General features: G+C 38.5%; 1 protein-coding gene and 1 long non-coding RNA gene across 2 annotated transcripts in view; one reads left to right on the forward strand and one right to left on the reverse strand.

The window, feature by feature from the left end:
* Positions 1-21,981, forward strand: part of LOC124797840 (kinesin-like protein KIF14) — a 258,591-nt gene that overhangs the window by 34,452 nt on the left and 202,158 nt on the right. The window lies entirely within an intron of this gene.
* On the reverse strand, positions 11,060-20,754 carry LOC124797842. Its single transcript, XR_007016887.1, has 2 exons — positions 19,656-20,754; positions 11,060-11,292 (listed from the first exon to the last, which is right to left on the reverse strand). It is a non-coding gene; the product is annotated as an uncharacterized LOC124797842 (long non-coding RNA).

Consider the following 21,981-nt stretch of genomic DNA (forward strand, 5'->3'; position numbering starts at 1 on the left):
GTTCCACTCCCTCTTCCGTTGTGTGGTCCAACCACCAATGGCTCTCTGGGATAAAGATCCATTACCCGATTTCTGGCCTGACAGTAGCACATGATGTTGTAAACCCTATTGCCATCTCCCAACGTCTTGAGCTGCCGTTTTGCGGAGATTTCAAGCTCCTCCCACTATCACACTGCCTTCCTCCATCGGAAACAAGTGGAGAAGGCTCGGGCGATACCCTTCTCTTCTGAGAATTGTGAGTGCTACAAAGCCAGCTGTACTATGAGGGAGCTAGCTTGTGCTCTCACTTCATCCCAATCCTCCGCCCCAGGGCCAAATGATGATCACATTCAGATGTTGCAGCATCTTTCTCTAGCGGGCCAGCACTTCCCGCTTAATATGTACAGCCGCATCTGTGCAGAGGACACGTTTCTCAAACACTGGCATGAAGCCACTTTCATACCCATACCTAAGCCTGGTAAGGTCAAACACCTCCCTTCTAGCTGCCACTCCATTTCTCTCGCCAGCTGTGATGGGACGTATAATTCATGCCCGGTTGGTATGGTGGTTTGAGCTTTGCAATTTATTGATCACTGCACAGTGTCGATTTTGAGTGCGCTGTTGTGCAGTTGACCATCTCTTCACTTTGTACACCCATGTCATGAATGGATTTCTGTGAAAATCCCAGACTGTGGCTGTGCTCTTCGATTTGGAGAAATCCTACGACACCTGCTAGAGGACTGGTATCCTCTGTACACTCTACATGTGGGGTCCTGTGGCTGCCTGCCCCATTTCCTTCAGAAATTTTTAAAAGACCAAGTTTTTAAGGTATTTGTAGGTTCTGCCTTGTCGGGCACCTTTATCCAGGAAAACGGTATGCCTTAGGGTTCCGTCCTGAGCATTGTCCTCTTTTATCACTGAACGGCATCTTCAGCGGTGTCTCGATCGTCTTTACTCATGGAGCATCAACAATGGCTTTTGTTTTTCCACCGACAAAACCGTTTGTATCAATTTCTGGCAATGCAATTGGTTTCTGCCACCTTCTTTACATCTTGGGCCTGTCGCTCTTCCGTTCATTAAAACTATGAAATTTCCAGGGCTCATGCTTGATAGGAAACTTTCTTGGTCCTCCCACAAGTCTTATCTGGCAACCCGCTGCATGCAGTCCCTCATTGTCCTGTGTGTCCTCTATTATACTTACTGGGGTGCAGATCGAACCATACTCCTCCGTTTGTACCGGTCCCTTGTCCATTCAAAAGTAGACTATGAGTGTTTTGTGTATGCAATTGCATGTCCGTCCCTCATACGGCATCTCAATACTACCCATCATTGTGGCATCTTGTTTGGCCACTGGTGACTTTTACACTTGTTCGATTGAAAGTTTGTATGCAGAATCTGTCGAAATACCTCTGTCCGACCACTGTGACTTTCTCTACAGCAGATATGCATGCTGTTTGTCTGCCAGTATGGGGCACATCCCTCTTCTCTGTTACGTCCTGCATTTCGCTTTTGGCTCTTGCTCTGGCAGCCTAACTTCGCACTCTCTGCAACATTCCTGGTGGGTGTGAACCCCTCTCCACCGTGGGTTCATGCGGCGGCCCGTGTTCACCTTGGCCTTCATTCGCTACCTAAGGACACTACTCCAGCCTCGCTCTGTTGCTTTCAGTTTCATTACCTTTGCATGGAACTTTGTGATAGTACCTTTGTGTACAATGATGGCTCTGACTGACCGTGGAGTCGGGTGTGCCTTTGTCATGGGCGCTGACACTTTTTGGTATCGGCTTCCAGAACACAACTCAGTGTTTACAGCAGAGCTCTTCGTCCTGTATCAGGCCACACAGTACATCCAGTGATGCAAGCTTTTCAATTGCATCATCTGCTCAGACTCTCTGTGCCCTTCGAATCTTCTGTGCACTGCACACCATCCATCCCTTAGTACAATGAATCAAGGAAAGCTGTCACTTGCTAACTCCTGATGGAAGCACTGTGATTTTTATGTGGGTTTCTGGTCACATTGGTCTGACAGGAAACGAGACTGCTGCTGCTGCTGCTGCTGCTGCCGCCGCCGCCAAGGCTGGAGTCCTTGTATCTCAGCCTGCTAGTTCTTACACTCCCTCCGATGATCTCTTGTCAGCAGGTAGTGTCACTGTGGCATCACAACTGGTCCTCCCTTCATGAGAGCAAGCTCCAGGTTATTAAACATCTCCCAGCGGCTTGGAGACCTCATATCGTCCCTCTCGCAGCAAGGAGGTCATTTTAACTAGGTTGCGTATTGGGCACTGTCTTTTTAGCCGTCGCCATTTGTTAAGTGGTGCTCCCCCACCACTTTGTGCTCATTGTGCCCAACTTTTAGCTGTCTGCCATGTCCTGACGGAATGCCCTTTTTTTAATCGCTTACGTTCCAGTTTGTGTTTGCCGTCTGAGTTATTGGCTGTTTTAGTGAACGATGCGTGTGCTGTCGACCATGCTTTACTTTTTATCTGTCATAGCAAAAAGGTGAAGGCCATTTAATTTTTAGTTCTGTACCTCCATTTCTCTATGGCATATTTTCTAGACCTTTCTTCATGTCTCTGTTTTTATCTGTGTTCTCTTCCATCAATTGGGATTGACGTGCAGTCGTTTTTAACTTCTCTCTTTGTCTTTACACTTTTGACATGGGCGCGTATGACCCTAGTTGTTTCTGCACCCTAAACAATATCAAATCATTCTCTTAATGCAGGGTGTCTGGGTTAGAGGTACACACAAATTCTTATAATGAAATAACTCAACATTTTATGTTGCTGGGTAAAAACGTAATTGATAGACACACTCCAGGATGTGATCCTCACCATTTGGTGAATGACACTGAGTCATATTGTGCATGTACGCGCATGAGCTCAAATACTTACTGTACAGCAGGTAGATGAACTCAACAGTCAGCAAGTGGTCAACACAAAGAATGGTGCTGTGTGTGCTATGATTAGTAGAGTTAAAATCTGTAACACTCGTTCAGCAAAAAAGGAGTGGAATGTGGATCCTCCCACTCACAAATCCATTTATTGGTGGAACAGAACTTTTCGAAAAATGGGAAATTTGATTTCAGATGCTGGAAAACTTGCTAAAATGCAACTGAATGAAGAGACCATGGTAAGTGTGCACGAAGCAGTCTCTAGAAGCCCATGTAAATCCATTAGATGAGCTAGTAGGGAACTAGCTATCTCCCGTTTCACTGTGCATGATATTGTGCACAAATGTCTCTGGTTTTGTGCTGACGAACTCATACTTCTGCATCACATTAAGCCTGACGATGACTGCAAATGATGTGATTTTGTTGTTGAAATGTTGCATCATATAGATGAAAATAACTACCTCAATGCAGTGCTGTTCAGTGATGAATCTACCTTCCACATCTGCGGCAATGTTAACCAACATAATTGTCGAATATCGAGAAGTGAGACTCCAGAGAAGTGAATGAATGGGAAAGGGTCACACCAAAATTTAATGTGTTGTTGGATTGGATTAGCATGGTGTGATTGGTCAATTTTTATGACATCTACTGTGACAGGGCACTCGTATCTCAATTTGTTGGTGAACTATGCTGTTCCACAGAAGCTTCCTGATGTCAGTTTTCAGGAGGCTCATGTCCCACCCCAGTTCGGTCATAAAGGGGTGCCCCATTGCCTGTCGCACTCTATCTTGCAGTCTGATGCTGCTGGATTTCAGTGTGTGGAGGTTTATCAAGAACATCGTTTACAAAACAAAGATAAGAGATCTGATAGATCTGAGGCAACAGATCTACGCTGCAGTAGAGGCCATAACACCTGTCATGCTTATGAATATGTGGTGAGAATTGGAGTACCGTTTTCGTATCTGTCAAGTTACAAACTGTGCCCAAGTTAAAATGTACTAACATGCATAAAAATGTTTGAAGTCCTTTGTAGTGTACAATGTTGGACAAATAAAATTATATACCTTAATAAGTACTAAAATATAAATAAATGTTTCATATACCTCTACCTGGAACACCCTACAGTGCATGCAGAAGGCAGCCAAAGTAAAACAGAGTTGATACTTGTGCCTTCGTATTGGCATTTGAAGTACACTTCTTACCAGGAAAAGTTGGTGTTTCTGGATTTCATGTTAAGCCTTATATCCTGCCACCCATGAGGAGGTGCTTCAGATATTTCTGTTTTGGTCGTATATTGTCCTGCTGTACTTCAAAACCCATCTGTGAAAACTGTAGCAGAACTGCTCACAATGATAGATCTTGTGAACAACCTCCATTGTTTGCAGACTGCTGATACCATCCCCTGTGCTGGTCGCTAGCGTGCCCAAAAAAAAAAAAAAAGAACAAGACATTTGATCATCTATAGAAGCACATAAAAAATATGAACGACCTCATCCAGTGGATGTGACCACAATTTTGGGAAGTTACAGCTAGCTCCTCCCCTGTTCAAAGTCGTGAAAAACTTCCAAAGTCAATAAACTGTTTGAGGAAGAAGTTATCACTTTTGAATACCACTTATATGTCAGTGGATACCCCTCTGATAACCCAGCTGGAGCCCTTCATCTTTCTTTCGCATTCTGGAGAGAAGATGCCCCTGCCCAGGACATATCAGTGGGAGAAAGGAGTTAGAGCAGTGGGCATTTGAACAGTCAGTTGTGCTGCTAAACGGATGTACAGTCTGGCAGGGCCCCATTTCCTCGTCCCCTTAAGACTCAAAATTTCCTAAAGAAAAAAGAAGAGAAAGAAACTGAAAGATATAAAGCCAAAACTACGATCATAGTACTCCTCAGTCTCAAATCTTCGCCTACAGCACAACTACCTGTAGATATGGGTAGTACGGCAATTGTACAGTTGTTATTGGATGAAACCTGCACGTTGGTACCATCATCCGCTTTTAAATTTGCTACTGGCCATCACAATTGAAGCTGTATAGTCGTTTGACTCTAACTATTGCCTCACTAATGATGTGCAACTGATACCTTTGCCAGGTAGAGATATATCCCATCAAGAGATAGAAAAGTTGTTACATGGGTTACCTTTCCCTTTATCCTGCTGGGCAGCTAGAAGACAAGCAGTTGAGGTCAACTAGTGGAATAGCTCCTCAAGGTTTTTAATCTTTGTCCGATGAGTACAGAGACTCCAACACATTTTAGTGCCAGCCATGGTACCTTCTCGACAATCGGCTTAAAGCTCTGCAGTCCTACCTTGCATCTGTGATAAAATAGCATGACCACAGAGATTTGTGGGACTGCAACCATTACCTGATAATTTTATCAATACCACATTTGAGATCCACTTACACTTTGCCAAGGTGGTCCTACAGAAAAGCCAAGTAGGAAGCTTAATCAACTGAAGCCTATGTCACAATAGTCTAAGAACAAGATGTTGACATAGTGCAAGAACAACTACTGTGATTATCCATGCAGTGCGAAATGTGATACTTGTCTCTTCCAGACCATTTTGGTGCAAACCTGTACCATTGTGGCCTCTGATAATAGCTGAGACCATCAAAAACAGACAGCATTAAAATGATAAAGAAGACCTCCTTGTGTTAATAATCTGATTGTGCAAACAAGTGTGAGCAAAAGGTCATTATTTAATCAAATGGTGGAAGTGGGATTATTGAACAGTTGTTGCTTCATTGAATGTGATGCCAAACTCTCACTTCACTGTACTTGGAACTAGTATTATTTGTCCGTATTACCAATAATGCATTGAATGACTTTTTTAATTTTATGATATCCTTTCTTATACTGCAATGAAAATTACTCTATGATTGACATTTCAGCGAATTGAGTGGCAGGAGCTAGCTTACAGCCATTCATAGTTCTTTCTGTCTTGCCTGTTTTGTAAGTACATGCAGCGCCTTATGAAGTATGGCTGACTGCATGCCGGTAACATGGCCCTGTCTCTCACCAGTGATCCGTCAATCACAGAGTAGTTTCAATTGGAGTGTAGTGTTGGTGCAGGAGGAGGGTGGGAAAGGAAGAATTATGAGGTAAATCCTTTGCTCCTTTTTCATATTTTGCAAGAACCTTTGACAGCACGCTTCCTGCTGCAACTTTACCTTTACCTTCACTTATGCATATTCTACATTTTTTTTTTATCAACACATGCAGTTCATGGTTCCACATAATTCTTTTCCTGTAACAGTGTCACAGCTCTTGACCCGACTTTATCCATATTTCCCACAAAACTCTTTTATTAGCTCACTGATTGCGAGAACAGAGGGACTAATAACTATACTGTTGAGTACCTTGGAAATGCCATAACACCATTCATTAGCATTGTCTTGAATGATAGTAATTTTTCACCTATAAAGCTTATCTCGTTGGGATGTCATATCCACAAGGAAATGTAGTTAGTTAAAGACCTTTAGATGTAAAGCGTTCTTTCAAAATTTGACCTGCAAAAATATTTCTCTGATCTCTGATGACATACCTGTTGACAAAACATGCTAGTAGTCTTGATGCCAAGCTTATAGAAACATATCCATATCTGAGTGAGAAAGGACTGGATAAGTGTCTTTTGATGCTTCTGTGAAAGAACTGACTTTGTTGTTTGGTAGCTGATATTGTAATAAGAGTTCTTTGGGCTTGTCACATACATGAGGAATTGATGTATTAGAACTTACAATTGTACAGAAAAATGATTTGATCATTCTGGGTGGAAAATTTCTATATTTCATCTGAATAGTTAAAGTTATTTTCTGTATTTTCCACATCATTGTGAATATAGAGCAGACCTTCTCTAAGACTCTAAGAACACACAGTATCTCTTTGATAGCACTAAAGACAAGTCAGCACTCATTGTGTTGCGACATGTAAGCAGTTGTACCACTGACTAGAAGAGATTTAGGTACAGGTACGTTATCTGACCAACTGTGCTGCGTACAAATTGTAACATAGGAGGTGTGTAAGAAGTTGAGGATATTATTCACTGTAATAAATGTAGGAGAAACGCACAAAAGCTTCAGCACACATCCAAAAGAAGACCAGAGATTTGAAGCAATATGTATTTAACTTTTTATTTTTCAAGATCTTCACACAATCATTGGCAGACAATTGCATAAATGTGTGTATTTCAAGACTAACAACTTACTAGTCATTATTTTGATACATTTCTTCCCTCTTAATCTATGCTGGCTACTTACGATCTCTGGGCAGATTGTTTTGTATATTGTATTACCTTCCTGTCTAAGTCAACACTCCTGTCAATCCTGCTTTTCTCATCATTTGAAGAGATTATTTTGATAAATGTTTTGTAATGCCTCAACTTTAATTTGATTTGAGATTATCATCTTAGTAACAGCCATTTTACTTCAACTGGTTGTGATATACAACCATTTTACCTCAACTGGTGGTGTTGACCTCTCTCTCTCTCTCTCTCGACTTTTCACCCTTACCAAGGGTGATCTGTCAACACTGTACGATTTGTCATGTATTTTGAGTTTGGCATTAGTGCAGAGAGACAATTTCCGTGTGTGTGTGTGTGTGTGTGTGTGTGTGTGTGTGTGTACTACTGGTAGGGTAGAAAAATAAACAGCATTTACTTGCATCACCTGTTCCTGTACTCATTTCTGTGGGTAGTGAACTAATGAAGTCATCCATTCAGTGGAAACCTCTGCACAAATCTGGTATACTATGCACCCTCTGCTAGGCAGTGTACAGTGGTATGTAAAGTGTGCTGTGGAAAGGTAAACTTTTTGTTGCACAAGTAAAAAATTAGAAGCAAGAAGTCTCTACAAACCGTAGATTTGATGAAAGTCCAATAAGCAATACTATAATAGAAATAAATGGAAGAATATTATCTTGTTGGAGGAATAAATTTGGCTGAGCACCTGATTTGACACGACATATTAATAAAGAACGTCTTTGCAAAAAATCATAGTAACAAAATAATGATAGGCCTGCCTTTTTGATTGTGTAGTTTTTTAGTAAGATGCAGTTTGTAATGTTGAAATTTTATATGCCATTATATTTTTTTCTAATTTTTCTATTACATTTTTCAAATTCTTGAGATCATAAAGTATTGAGCTCCATCATTCATATCAAAACGGTCTCCTTTTTGATCGGATTTCCTTACGCAAGCCCATATGGAATTCAAAGACTGTTTATCTCATTGACCAACATTGACTGGATTTCTGGAGAAGTACAATATGTCTACTAAACAGTTTAAAATAATGATGAACAGAGACAACAAAATTTGGGTTTACTAATGGGGATTTAGCTTTTAGGTCAAGAATCTATAGAAATTCGTCATTCTACATTCTCTAAACATTTGTGTATAACTGTGGTTATCCTGAAATGCTTATGATCATAACATCTAAATATTCAAATACTGGAGAAGAATAAACGTTAACTCATGACTGTATATAAGAGTGCCGTGTCAAATTCTTGGTGCCACTTGATTCTTTGTGATGGGGAACATAAAACTTAGATAATGCTTCCTCTACAAAATATACCGGGTCTGTAAATGTGTATCTGAATGGCTTACATAAATCTGTCTCCAGAGAATGTGCATCTTTATGGCTGTCACTTTGCATTTAAGGGACAAGTAATTCTTGTTTTGTTTTAGTGTGAATATTGTCAGTCATCCTCAATTTCTGTGAAATATTGCCAGCTTCACAATTTTCATTATTGTAGAGCCATAGTGGCATAAAATTACTAAATTTTATGGGTGCTAAGAAGGATTCAAGAGGAAACAGAAATCACTTTGTGGACCACTAAACAAAGATCTGAGGAAAAGACTTGCCAAATGTTACATGTGGAGCATTGCACTATATGGTGCGGAGACCTGGACATTGAGGAAGGAAGATGAAAGAACATTGGAGGCACTAGAGATGTGGATATGGAGAAGAATGGAAAAAGTGAAAGGGGAAGACCGAGTAAGGAATGAGAAAGTATTAAAAAGAGCTGGAGAAGAAAGAAACATGCTGAAAGTCATCAGAAAGAGAAAACGGAAATGGGTTGGACATTGTTTGAAGAGGGACTGTTTATTGAAGGAAGGAATAGAAGGAATGGTGGAGGGAAAAGGGGGAAGAGGAAAAAGAAGATATCAAATGCTGGACAATATGGAAGGAGGCAAATATTCAGAAATGAAAAGACTGGCTATGGACAGACAAAAGTGGAAGAGGCTTAATCCGTGACAAGACCTGCCATAAGGCAGAATACCATACATGCATACATGGGTGCTAAAGAACTTTTCACTGGGTCACTGACTAGAATAGGAGGTAAGTTGTCATTTTTGAATAAAGCAAATAACTCAAAACCACAAAATTGTTGTTTTGGAACAAATTCAATTTAGCAGCAAAAGCTATTGCATAAGTGGTACAGCCCAGAGAGTTCTCCAAAGCTCCAAATTATGAAACCAAGGATGACTGCATTTCAGGTAAGCAATAGTTCGTTGACATCACAGTGACGTAGTCCTGTCCAGTGACTGGTACTGCCTCAAATACATCTCTGTGTGTGTGTGTGTGTGTGTGTGTGTGTGTGTAGCAATGCTGCTCATGAGCTCCTCCAAGGATAAGTGCCATATCTGAAACATGTCAGTCAAGGAACAGGAAATGGAATTGGTAGATATCGTGTTCAAATTTGTGCCATTTCCATTGTAAACTATTTTGGAAAGTTCTTACTTCCTGACTTGCTCACACATGAGTGTGAAACTATCGTATACTTCACATTTATTTTACAGGTAGTCCACAACAAGAAATTTTTAATAGTCCAAGTTATGTAAAATATATACATACGAAATATTAGCCTAGCCATGTTTATCTTTCAGTTAACAGCAGCCTCAAAGGTTGCTTTGTGTGACTTCAGTTTCATAAACAAGTGTTTCATCACTGATCATTGTTATAGAAGGCAGAAATATAATACAGTAAAAAAGCCAAAATGAAGTGTGTAATTTACACAGGATTGCAACTGAAAATGTGGAAGACTTTTAGGTATGGTAGAAGGTACTGTGATGTCTCAAGTGATGAATTTTTGAGACCAAACTATAAGTGTGAGTTAATATGAACTGATGCACAGACACATGATGCAACTTCCACTGGTACCAGGGGCACCATATACTTCATTTTACAGCAATTGAATGTTATTGTATAATCTGGTACACTGATTTTATTGTAAGAGTTCTATGATTCTACCACTACTTAAATTCATATATTCGAATTGTAGTTTGGAAATTTAAAGGTGATAGAGTAGCAATTTTCACAAGGTGCAGAGGTGATGCTTGTTGCAATATTCACGTATCAACTTACACAAATATTATTTAATATTGACTGAATTGTGCAACTGTTGGATTTAGGTGCCACTATTAACTGTTTGCTTCAAAGTAAATCCTTTAAAACTACCGTTTATTTAGCAAACCATATACATGTGGTAACAGAAAGTCTTTGGTGAGTTATTCATACAGGAAGGGTAGAGATAATAACTCGCACATATTGATGCATTGAGTGGTTGATGAGAAACATAAACACGATTGAAGACATTGCTAAGGTAATGATGGAAGCTGAAGAAATGAATTAAAATTTATTCAATGGCCAAGACTTGAACCTGCATCTGCTTGCTTACTTGAATTCATTTTTTTTAGTTTTCATCATTTTCGCACATGAAGTTGAGACTCGTACTTCTCTTTTAGTTGATGCCCTCCTTCAGATCGAAGTAGTATGAGGGGGACACACACACACACACACACACACACACACACACACACACACACACACACACAAACAAAGGACATTGCCTAAAAGTTTATCCAATGTTTATAATGTGCAATAAGTTTTGCAGCAGTGTTGAAACATTCTCAAGCATCTTGAGAAAAAATAACATCTCAGTGTAGGAGACATTTATGTCAGCAATGTTGGATTCAGCCGGTAGTTTTTGTAGTAAGCAGATTATTCCTTATATTTAGCGAATTATGTCTTTTATGTTGCTTGCAGTTACATGAATTGTGTATTACCTGTATTGAGTAAATGTACACTGATATTCTATTTTTCCACAGAGAATACATTCCCTACAGTTCTCTTTCCATAAATGTATGCTTCTGAAACTTAAATACAAATAAATCTAAAAAAGGACAAATAATAAAATGATGAATTATTAAATCTTTATATTCTTTAAGTTTCATATTATCCGTAGAAAATTATAGAGCAGATAATGAAACATAATTTTTGGTTTAATGCATCAAATCTGTGTAATATGAAAACATGAGTGGTCGTATTACAATCCTCCTACACTTGCATGGAGGTTTGCAGGATTGGCAGCATTCGCTTTTTGATGATGGTTTGCAACATGTAGATGTCGTCCTCTTCTGGTTTGTCTGCTTATCTGAAAAGAAGATAAAATAGTTAACATTTCTGATACCATACAACTACAAATTGCTTATATTCAAGCTAACCAGGATACAAGTGAAACATTATTCTCAACCAAATGCCTGATGTGCAGTTACCACAATGCTTTCTGCCCATGCTGTACACTAGAATATATCGCCTGCGTGGTGCAGACATGATTTTTGAACCTTGAAATGAAATACATAAATGAAAAGTTGAAATTTTAAGTTATTACCTGAAATATGTGTTCCCATTTGATATATACTTGAGTTTGCAGCATTTCTGCTTACTATGAATAATATTTTCTCTTTCATAGTTTACAGATCTTTTGTTCTAGGCTTTAAAAATTTAGCTTGCTGTTTACAAGGGGAATCCTACTACACTGCCACTGTAACACCAGTGACATGACAAGGGCATCATACATCCCATTTGCCACTACTGTTTCTGCTGGCGCAACCAGCTCTTCATTTATCCAGTTTGCTGTGAGTCTGTAAACATGGTACATACCTAACATTCCCCCACCAGCAAGAAGTTACATACTTCAGTTAGATTCTTCTTCCAAACATTGAGACAAGGGAACTTCCTTGTTTAATGTAGCCACATCATTGTGCGCCTATGTACCATTCTCCCCACCCCCACCATCCCTCCTCTTCATTACAAATGCTGAAATTTAAAGTGTTCTAAAATTGTTTAAAAAATCATATTACATTACTGTACCATGTAACAATATCAGCTAAAGCAGATATTCTTTTTGTGAATATAAACACACACTTACAAATGAAAACATTATGACCACCTACTTAATAGCATATTGCCCACTTTCAGAATGCAAAACAGAAGTGATTCTGTGTGGCATGAATTTGACAAGCCCTCGGTAGGCTTCTGGAAGCACGTAGCACCAGATGTGTATTCGCAAGTCACGAAATTCCAGTAAATTAGGAGCTGGCGATTTGTGGAGCTGACATCCGATAGCATCTCAAATGTGTTCCATCAGGTTCAGGTCAGGCAATTTTGTAGCCAAGACATTGTGGGTACACTGTTAAGTTCCTGAAACCACTGTCGCACAATTCTGGCCTTGTGAAATGGACACTTACCCTGCTAGAAGATGCTATTGCCTTTGGGGAATACATCAGTATGAAGGGATGCAGGCAGTCTGTAATAATGCTCAAGTAGTACACAACTGTCAGTGTCTTTGATTATTATTACAGGTCCAATGGCATAATAATGGGTTCCACGGCCTGAATCCATGATGCAGTGCACATCTCAAGCGGTAGTTCACCTGGATGACAGAGTATTTGGACACTACCATCAACCTAGTGAGAAAAATGTTTCATATGACGAGGCAGTCTGTTTTTATGGTCCAGTGCCCTCAGTAGTTGTAATCGACAATGTCATTGGGTCCGGCTTCCATGTTCCGTGATGAGACATGGACGTTAAATATCTTAGTGCCTAATCATGGTTTCATTCACCATCCATGAATCACTTTCAGTGGATGCTCATGCAGTAGCACACAGCCAGTCAGCTTCCCTGTTCCTGACTTGGTCTTTACCAAGTGCTGTGCCATAATAGTCTGCCCTTCATCAAAATTGCTCAAGTCAGTAAATTTCCCCATTTGTGGCCAGTATTGTTGTTAGAATGATAACCCATTTGCGTCTGCTCTTCTTATATACTTTGCTTACTGTGTCAGCTGCAGCACTATCAGGTGGTATTTAATCTCGCAGTAGGCAGTGGTCCTAATGTTTTGGCTCATATGTGCATATGAATAGACCGAGACAATTTTACTTGGATTACATCTCAAATGCTGCCTACCTTTGTTTTCAGTATTGTTGACAGAACACTGGAAGTGGTTTGTGGGATGTGCCTTTACATTGGATTTTATTATTTTTTATCATTAGGTTGAGAGTTAATTCAGATTTTGTAGTTCTGTAGTGATTCATTTAATTGGATGGGGGACCGAAATTCAGTAGTAGGAAAAGGAAGATTAGGTAAAATAACAGGTTAATGTGTATTGGGAAAAAGGAATGAAAGAGGAAGCCACCTGGCAGAATTTTGCACAGAACATAATTTAATCATCACTAACACTTGGTTGAAGAATCATGAAATAAGACTGTATACATGGAAGAGACCTGGAGACACTGAAAGGTTTCATATTGATTATGTAATGGTAAGACAGAGATTTTGGAACCAGATTTTAAACTGTAAGACATTTCTGGGGGGCCAGAAGTGGACTCTTGACCACAATTTATTGGTTATGAATTGTAGATTAAAAATAAAGAAGTTTCAAAAAGGTAGGAAAGAAAGCGGATGGGACCTGGATAAGTTGAAAGAACGAGAGGTTGTTGAGAGTTTCAGAGGGAGCATTAGGCAACAATTGACTATAACATGGGAAAAGAACACAGAAGATGATGAATGGGTAATTTTAAGAGATGAAATAGTGAAGGCAGCACAGGCTCAAATAGGTAAAAAGACGAGGCCTCATAGAAACCCTTGGGTAACACAAGAGATATTGAATTTAGTAGATGAAAGGAGAAAATATAAAAATGCAGCAAATGGAGCAGGCAAAAGGAAATAAAAATCTAAAAAATAGAAATTGATAGAAAGTGCAAAATGGTTATGCAGCAATGGCTAGGGGACAGATGTAAGGATTTAGAAGCATATATCACTAGGGTAAAGATAGATACCACCTACAGGAAAATGCTTTGGAGGAAAGAGAAGCAGCTGTATGAATAGAGCTCAGATGGAAAACCAGTACCAAGCAAAGAAGGGAAAGCAGAAAGGTGGTGGTAGTCTACAGAGGTTCTTTTCAAGGGAGATGAATTTGAAGGCAATATTATAGAAATGGAATAGGACATAGATGAAGATGAATGGGAGATATGATACTGCAAGAAAAATTTGACAGGGCAGTGGTAGATCTAAGTTTAACCAAGGCCCCTGGAGTAGACAATATTCCATCAGGACTGGGAGAGCCAGCCATGACAAAACTATTCCATCTGGTAATGATGTTATTGTAGTTCTCAGGCTGAAGACTGGTTTGATGCAGCTTGCCGTGCCACTCCCATCTTCTGCAAGCCTCTTCTTATCTGAATAATAACTTGCACCTTACATCCTTCTGAATCTGCTTACTGTATTCATCTCTTGGTCTCCCTCTACAATTTTTAACCCCCACAGTTTCCTCCAGTACCATATTGGTGATATCTAAGAATGTGTCTTATCAACCGATCCCTTCTTCTAGTCTGGTTATGCTACAAGTTTCTTTTATTCCCAATTCTATATTCAACACCACCTCATGAATTACATGATCTACCCATCTAATCTTCAACATTCTCTTGTAGCACCACTCTTCAAAAGCTTCTATTCTCTTCTTTTCTAAACTGTTTATTGTCCATGTTTCATTTTCATACATGGCTACACTCCATACAGATACTTCCAGAAAAAACTTCCTAACACTTACATCTATATTTTATGTTAACAGATTTATTTTCTTCAGAAACACTTTTCTTGCCATTGCCAGTCTACATTTTGTATCCTCTCTAATTCAGTCATAATGTGTTTCCCTCAGCATTGCCTGATGTAATGCGAGTGTTTTCTGTTATCTTCCAAGTCCTTTGCTGCCTATGACAAACCTAAAAGTTTTTATTTTTTCTCCCTGAATTTAAATTCATACTCTCCAAATTTTTCTTTTGTTTCCTTTACTGTTTGCTCAATATACAGGTTGAATAACGTTGGGGATAAGCTACAGTCTTGTCTCACCCCCTTCTCAACCACTGCTTCCCTTTCATGCCCCTTAATTCTTATAACTGCCATTTGCTTTCCAGTCAAGTTGTAAATAATCTTGTGCACACTGCATTTTACCCCTACTATCCTCAGAATTTCAAAGAGAGTATTCCAGTCAACAGTGTCGAAAGCTTTCTCTAAGTCTACAAATGCTATACATGTAGGTTTGCCTTTCTTTAACGTATCTGCTAAGATAAGTTGTAGGGTCAGCGTTGCCTTGCATGTTCCTACATTTTTCAGGAATCCAAACTGATCTTCCCCAAGGTTGGTTTCTGTCAGTTTTTCCATTCTTTTGTACAGAATTCATGTTAGTATTTTGCAACCTTGACTTATTAAACTGATAGTTCAGTAATATTCACACCTTTTAGCTCATGCTGGTAATGGTCAGATTAAATCAGGTGCTGCCGAGCGAATTAGAGTAGGAAACGAGACTTACAGTAGTAGATTAGTTTTGCTATTTAGCAGCAAAAGGATGATGGACAGAGTAGAGAGCATATAAGGATATGAAATGTAGACTGACAATGGCAAGAAAAACATTCCTGAAGATAGTAAAATTGTTAACATTGAATGTAGATTTAACAGTTAGGAAGTCTTTTCTAAAAGTGTTTGTCTGGAATGTAACCATGTATGGAAGTGACACATGGGTGATAAACAGTTTAGACAAGATGAGAATAGAGGCTCTTGAAATGTGGTGCTACAGAAGAATGCTGAAGATTAGATGAGTAGCTTGTGTAACTAAAGAGGAGGTACTGAATAGAACAGGGGAGACAAGAAATTTGTGACACAATTTGACTGAAAGAGGGGAATGGTTGATATAACACATTCTGAGACATCAATGCATCACCAGTTCAGTATTGGAGGTGTGTGTGTGTGTGTGTGTGTGTGTGTGTGTGTGTGTAGAGGGGGGGGGGGGTTAAAAATTGCAGCGGGAGACAGAGATGGATACAGTAAGCAGATTCACAATATTGTAGGCTGTGTTAGTTATTTGGAGATTTGTTCAGGATAGAGTAGCATGGAAGCTGCATTAAATCAGTCTTCATACTGAAGAAGACAGTGATAACAACAATTTACCAGCCAACAGTATGAAGCCAACAACTGGTTGCTTGAAACTCGTTTTGGCACTGTGAAATACATATGACTGTGTAGAAAGGAAAAATAAGTAAAAACATAATGACTTAACCTCTGTGGACAGTACGTAATTTTTCCAAAAATCTTATGAATACTACCTTTTGAGACACGAATAGAGTTTTGTTTGTTGACTTCATAGCACAATGAATAAAATTTTATGAACCAGAAAGTTTTAGAAAATTGAAAAGGCTCCACCAATCCATTCAAAACAGACTCTTACTATTATCACATGGTGCTTCAATTCATGATGATAACTGACTGCCTGTTAATGCATTGACTCAACAATGATCCCTGTGGGAGATGATTGATTACACTCTGTACAGTTTGCATTTAGTACCAAGTTATTCCTACTTTTTTTATGAAATAGGTGGGCAGACAGCATTTCACTCATGATAGGCTGCAAGGTGCCAAGAGAACATGGCTTGGCAGACTGGTGGCAGTGTCTTTTAGAGGGGAAAAGAAAGCCCATATATGTGTGCAGTAGCCATTCATAGACCCTTTCTAACAAATCTCACTTATTTCAGTTTTCAGCCTTTACGAAGATAAATAAAAAATGACCTTTGTAATATTTTAACTACCATTCATGTGTTTTTCATTGTGTTATAAAAAAATAAACATGTGCTTCTGATAGCCTTAGGTTATGTGCTCCTGAATGTGGGTATTGTAATACCCTCACATCAGGCATATGCCTGCATGGTGACAGTAAGAAGAAAATGTAAATTTCTTTATTATTTGGCTTGGTTGTTTAGGGGTTAAGTGTAACACTACAAATTTAAGAGTTGGAGTATCATTTTCTGACTGGTACTAATTTATTTTGTTAGTTCTCAATTCTGGTGATGATTTGGGTATGTGTGAAAAAATGCCAAGCTGCACTGTGATTATTTACAGTCATTGTTGAACAGTAGATGCTTCTAGAATTGGCTGAGTCAATCAGTTCACAGGTTGTACCTTGTCAGTCCAAAAAATTTTGAGACTGGATTTAGAGTGAGAGAGAGAGAGGGGGGGGGGGGGGGACATAAAAGGTTAAGTTTGAGCTTTTAATGCTTCAAGTGTTCTACACAGTCTCCTCCCACTTGAATACAACACGTAGACTCTTCTAGAAGCAATTGTCAGAAGAGTCCTTCTTTGGGATGTTGTTAAACTCGTTCGTCACATTGGCTTGAATGTTGGTTGTGTTGTCAAAGTGTTGATCCTTCATATGAATTTCTGCGCTCTCGTGTTTTGTGGTAGGTTCATATTAATAACATCCAAGTCTTGTCACCCGTGACGATTTTTTTCCAGAATAGAATTCCTTTTGTTTTGTATGTCAGTAATGTCGTGACAGGCATCCATGTGACGTTCTTGTTAGGGAGTTGATATACATGGGAGACACTTTTCACTTAAAATATGCTGGAGAATGTCTTAGAGAGGTTCTGTTTGTTGCTTCATTGTGATTTGTAATGTTAATGCATGTCACACATCTACAAACTGAACACTGTCTGCTCACAACTTGGTGGCTGAATTACCATCTGTTGTTTACAGCTGTTAGTTCAAGCTGCAACCTTATTGCCACTTATACACCAGGAACAAATAAATCTTGGAACTTTTTGGACAGATGATATATGTGGCAATGGCATACCACCTCAAATTGAACCATGCCTAGAAAAGTATTGTGGTGGTCAAATCAATCATTAGGTTAAGGACAGCTCTACCTATTTAAAAATTTGTAATGGTTTAATTAGCAGCAGGTCAAAGAGCCTACTTCACATTTTTATTTAACTGTAATTTTTGGTTTCATTCGAGTTATATAAAAATTGTGATCCAGCCTGTTTTGTTCATAAAATAGAAGATCACTGCTATATCCTGCACACAATGCTGTTGTCTGTATCATTTGTTTTATTCTATCTGGAGGTTTCTTACAGTGAGGCAACAAGTCATGTGGTATATTGTAACATTCAAACTGATGAACTGATATTAATTAATGTTTTCACCTATGGTACCACAACCGTTACCATATTTGATTATATTTAAAAGCACACCAAGTATACCTTTCTTCGTCAGGACAAAAGTGAAAGTGTGTCTTCTGCACCATTAAATTTGCAACATCATTTGGTTCTGACGACATTTTTTCATGTTATTTGTTACAGTTCCCCATTTCAGGGTTTTTATGTCATCAAGGGTACCACACTATCTGCAGTAGATATCTAATGTATGAGATTCTTCTTATATCTATTAAAAAAAAAAAAAAAGGTCACTTGCAATGATGCTACATGACTTGCAACACTTTTCGGCTATTCCAAATGTAAAAACGCCATTCCTCATTTAACGAGTTTAAAGAAGAACCAGAAGTTTCAAAAAATTATCACAGCATTGTTTTGAATAATTTTGTTTGAATGCCAAGCAGTTTTCATAAAGTGCGAACATAGGTATAATCCTAAATACCGGACGTGACTTCAGTGACGTATGTACAGGAATCTCTCCTATGATATAAATGACCGCATTGCCGATAAACGCCTATGGAGCGGTTTTTTAAATACTGCATTACACCTTCTCGAAGAGAATGTGCAAACTTGTTTAAGGAGGGTGACTTACCCGTCGAATTTCGTGAATCCAGGTTCTCTGCCGGAACCTAATGTTAATCCTTTCATATTTTGATTACTTTCGCCGTGTTATACATGAAGGTTCTTTTTTTTACCTCCGTGGCGTTATACGGTTTCCATCCATTGCTTTTAACGTGTGATTTGACGATGTATGCACGGAGTGAAGTGTCTTTCTTGTGAGCAAATTTCGTTAAGAGAAAAAGTATTAGCACAGTGGTATTAGAAAGGGAAATGATTTTTTTAAAGTTATTTCGCGAACACAAGAGGAAGACTCAGGGGTTTCGAAATGTTGTTTTCTGTATTTTAACATTTTTTTCTGTATCGGTAGCAAAGAAAAAGTTGCTGATTTAAAGTCATGGAATGTTAAGTTATTTCATCTTCGAATTCTCTGCAATGTGTACAATTCATTCAAGGAACTACGTCAAGAATATCACTCATGAATGTTGATTTAACTTTTACCTGCTGTTTCCTTGATGCTGAAACGAAACTCTACGTTCTTAAAGACCGGCCGTCTTTGTTCAGTACAGTGCGAATTATTTAGACATATAACAACGCGACAGTGTTTATTGTCTGAATTTTGATTTGAACCAACCGATGTTCGACAGAGCTTTTTCATGCGTCGCGCAACATCCGGTGTGAATACCATATAATCAGTCTCGGAGAAGGAATATAAGAAAAAATACAGTTACTAATGAATCAGATTCGCTGTCAGGTCAGTTCCTTATTGCCACGGTATTTTTTTCAAAATTATATCATGTTTAATGAAGTTTTATTCACAGACGCAGAAAATAAAATCTTATAACTCAAGGCAAATGAAAGGCCGGTTAACGTTTATACAATAGTTAATTGCATCTTAAGATTGTAAAAAAAAAATACTCACCTGACGATTTCGATTCCTTTGTATCTTCCCGCTTCGGCCACAGCATCTTGGATAACGCCTGCGCGAATTAGATATGTTCGTGGCGCCATCTGAGGATTTATATTGAAGCTATTGGTGCACACGGTTTTCCGCACGGCACTTCATCGCGTAACTGCATGGTTTCGCAATGTGAAGACGTCACCACGTTGCAGATGCAGTTTAATATGGGCTGCCTTGTAGTCAGGCTTTTCGAAGACATACATTGAGTGTATACTTTTTTTTTTAATACATACATTGACTGTATGCAAATTTGTTTTCAAAATTTCTTTCACTATGCAGAATGAAAAAAAAAGAATGATAATACAAAATGTAAATCAACTCTTTGCTGTTTTCGTCCTACAGCTTTACCGACGAAAAAACATGCCACAAGGAGTTGCTGTACTTCCTTAAATGTATTCTCTGTTTCAGAAAATCTACTTTGTTCCTATAGACAAACGCTACTGTTATTAAGTGTTCCTCGCACATCAAGAGATTTATGGTACTGTGAAACGTGGGGATGTTTTTATAATACTAGCGTCGGAGACATTTATATTCGCTGGCAGTAGGTTAGAATTCCGTAAACGGTCACCGGAGCCCTCGGAAGTAATAGACTCTGCCAAATTTTTCGTAGTACTTGTATATAGGGCCTCTAAGGGTGTCTATATTCTTCACTGAAAATCAAGCAGTATCTCAACAGATTTCGGAGAGAGACTAAGCTTCGAATATACGCTAATTTAGAATTTCAGTATTACTGATCTCTCTCTAGTTGCTGCTAAATTTGTAGCCTAAAACAAAAAAACATAGTGCATTATATTTATTATAGATTTCAATTATCTCTCATTTCGGTACCTGGATGTTTCTCGGAATCTTATCGTTCTATCATGACTGAAAAATACTTATTGTTTGGAAAGGTCTGAGGTTCAGCGACACTAGCTTAGCAAAATTTGTTTTCACTTTTATAATTCAAAGGGAGGTACGGGGAGGGAATGTACGAATTACATCATTCAGCACAATCACAACTTCCCGTTGCGTAGTAAGAAATGTTGCGCACGTCACCACTCGGCCCAGATCTCTGGAGACACTAAAGTTCTAATCTACTAATTTTCCTTGCATCTCTAATAGTTAATGGATTTCTAGGTGGTGGTGGTGGTGTAAAGGACAATTCACTACATGCAAATGAAAGAAAAAGAAAAGATTTTATGGTTGCGTTGGTATTGTTTTTACGCAGTGCGGCAAACTATCATTGAATATTTTTATTGTGATTAAGCATTTTAATATCGAAAATCTCAAAACATTTTGTGGTTAAAATGTTTCAATTACTGGCTATTTTTTTATCTTCTCCACAATCGAAAAAGCTTTGCTTTCCACACTTAAGTAGATTACAATCATAATAAAAACTACACATTAACTACAAAAAAAAAATAACTTTATTCTGATCACAATTCAGTGTATTTTTCGTTATTGATTTCTAGATGGTTACCCTCCTTTTGGTATTAACTGTACCTTGGGTGAGTGAGGTCCTTAAGAGCTGTTAGTCCCAATAGTTTATCAGCTTTTTTTTTTCATTAATAAATAATACTGACATTTAACAATGGGAGGAAATATGTTAGCACTTTTTCTCAAGAAAGATTTGAAGTCATCGGAATTTCTCGAGACTTTTTTTGTCTTGACAATGGAATGTGTGCTATCACACTGAATTCAGAAGGCTCGGTTACATATTTATTGGTAACATAAATAGGATGATAAAGTAGATCACTGATAAGATGCCACCCCCTTCAAGTTCCTTCCCTCTGCTCCCCCGATTGTAGTAAGTTGGCACCATTATGATGCAACGTAGTTAAAGTTTTTAAGTCGCGATTCTACGATGTCTGTTAATTTTTATATAATGAAGTTTCGCATAGCAGTTTTGTGTTCTTGACAATAAAATGTAATGGTGTTTTTTTTTTGACATGCCCCCTAGTTATGAAATCTCTCTCATACTGACCATTAGTTTAGTCACATTGTTTACAGTTGAAGCTAAAGTTACTTTTTTTAACTGAAAATTGCTGCTTTTATAATTTTGAAGTGAACTCTATTGTTGTCATAATTATTACTGCTATTATTTTTAATGACATACAGAGGCTCCAAATACATTGGTTTACAGGTAATTGTGGTTGCACATCAGAGTTATAATGACCAGATTATATTTAAATGCCCAAATCATTGAGACAGCTTGTAAGAGGTGATCAAAAAGTTTCCATTTGAGGGTGTTGCTGCAATGTATATGCGATGTAGCAAGACTCCATGAGGGTATATAATCACCAACACA

The sequence above is a fragment of the Schistocerca piceifrons genome, chromosome 5 (genome assembly GCF_021461385.2).
Source record: "Schistocerca piceifrons isolate TAMUIC-IGC-003096 chromosome 5, iqSchPice1.1, whole genome shotgun sequence".
In the NCBI taxonomy this organism is placed as follows: Eukaryota; Metazoa; Arthropoda; class Insecta; order Orthoptera; family Acrididae; genus Schistocerca; species Schistocerca piceifrons.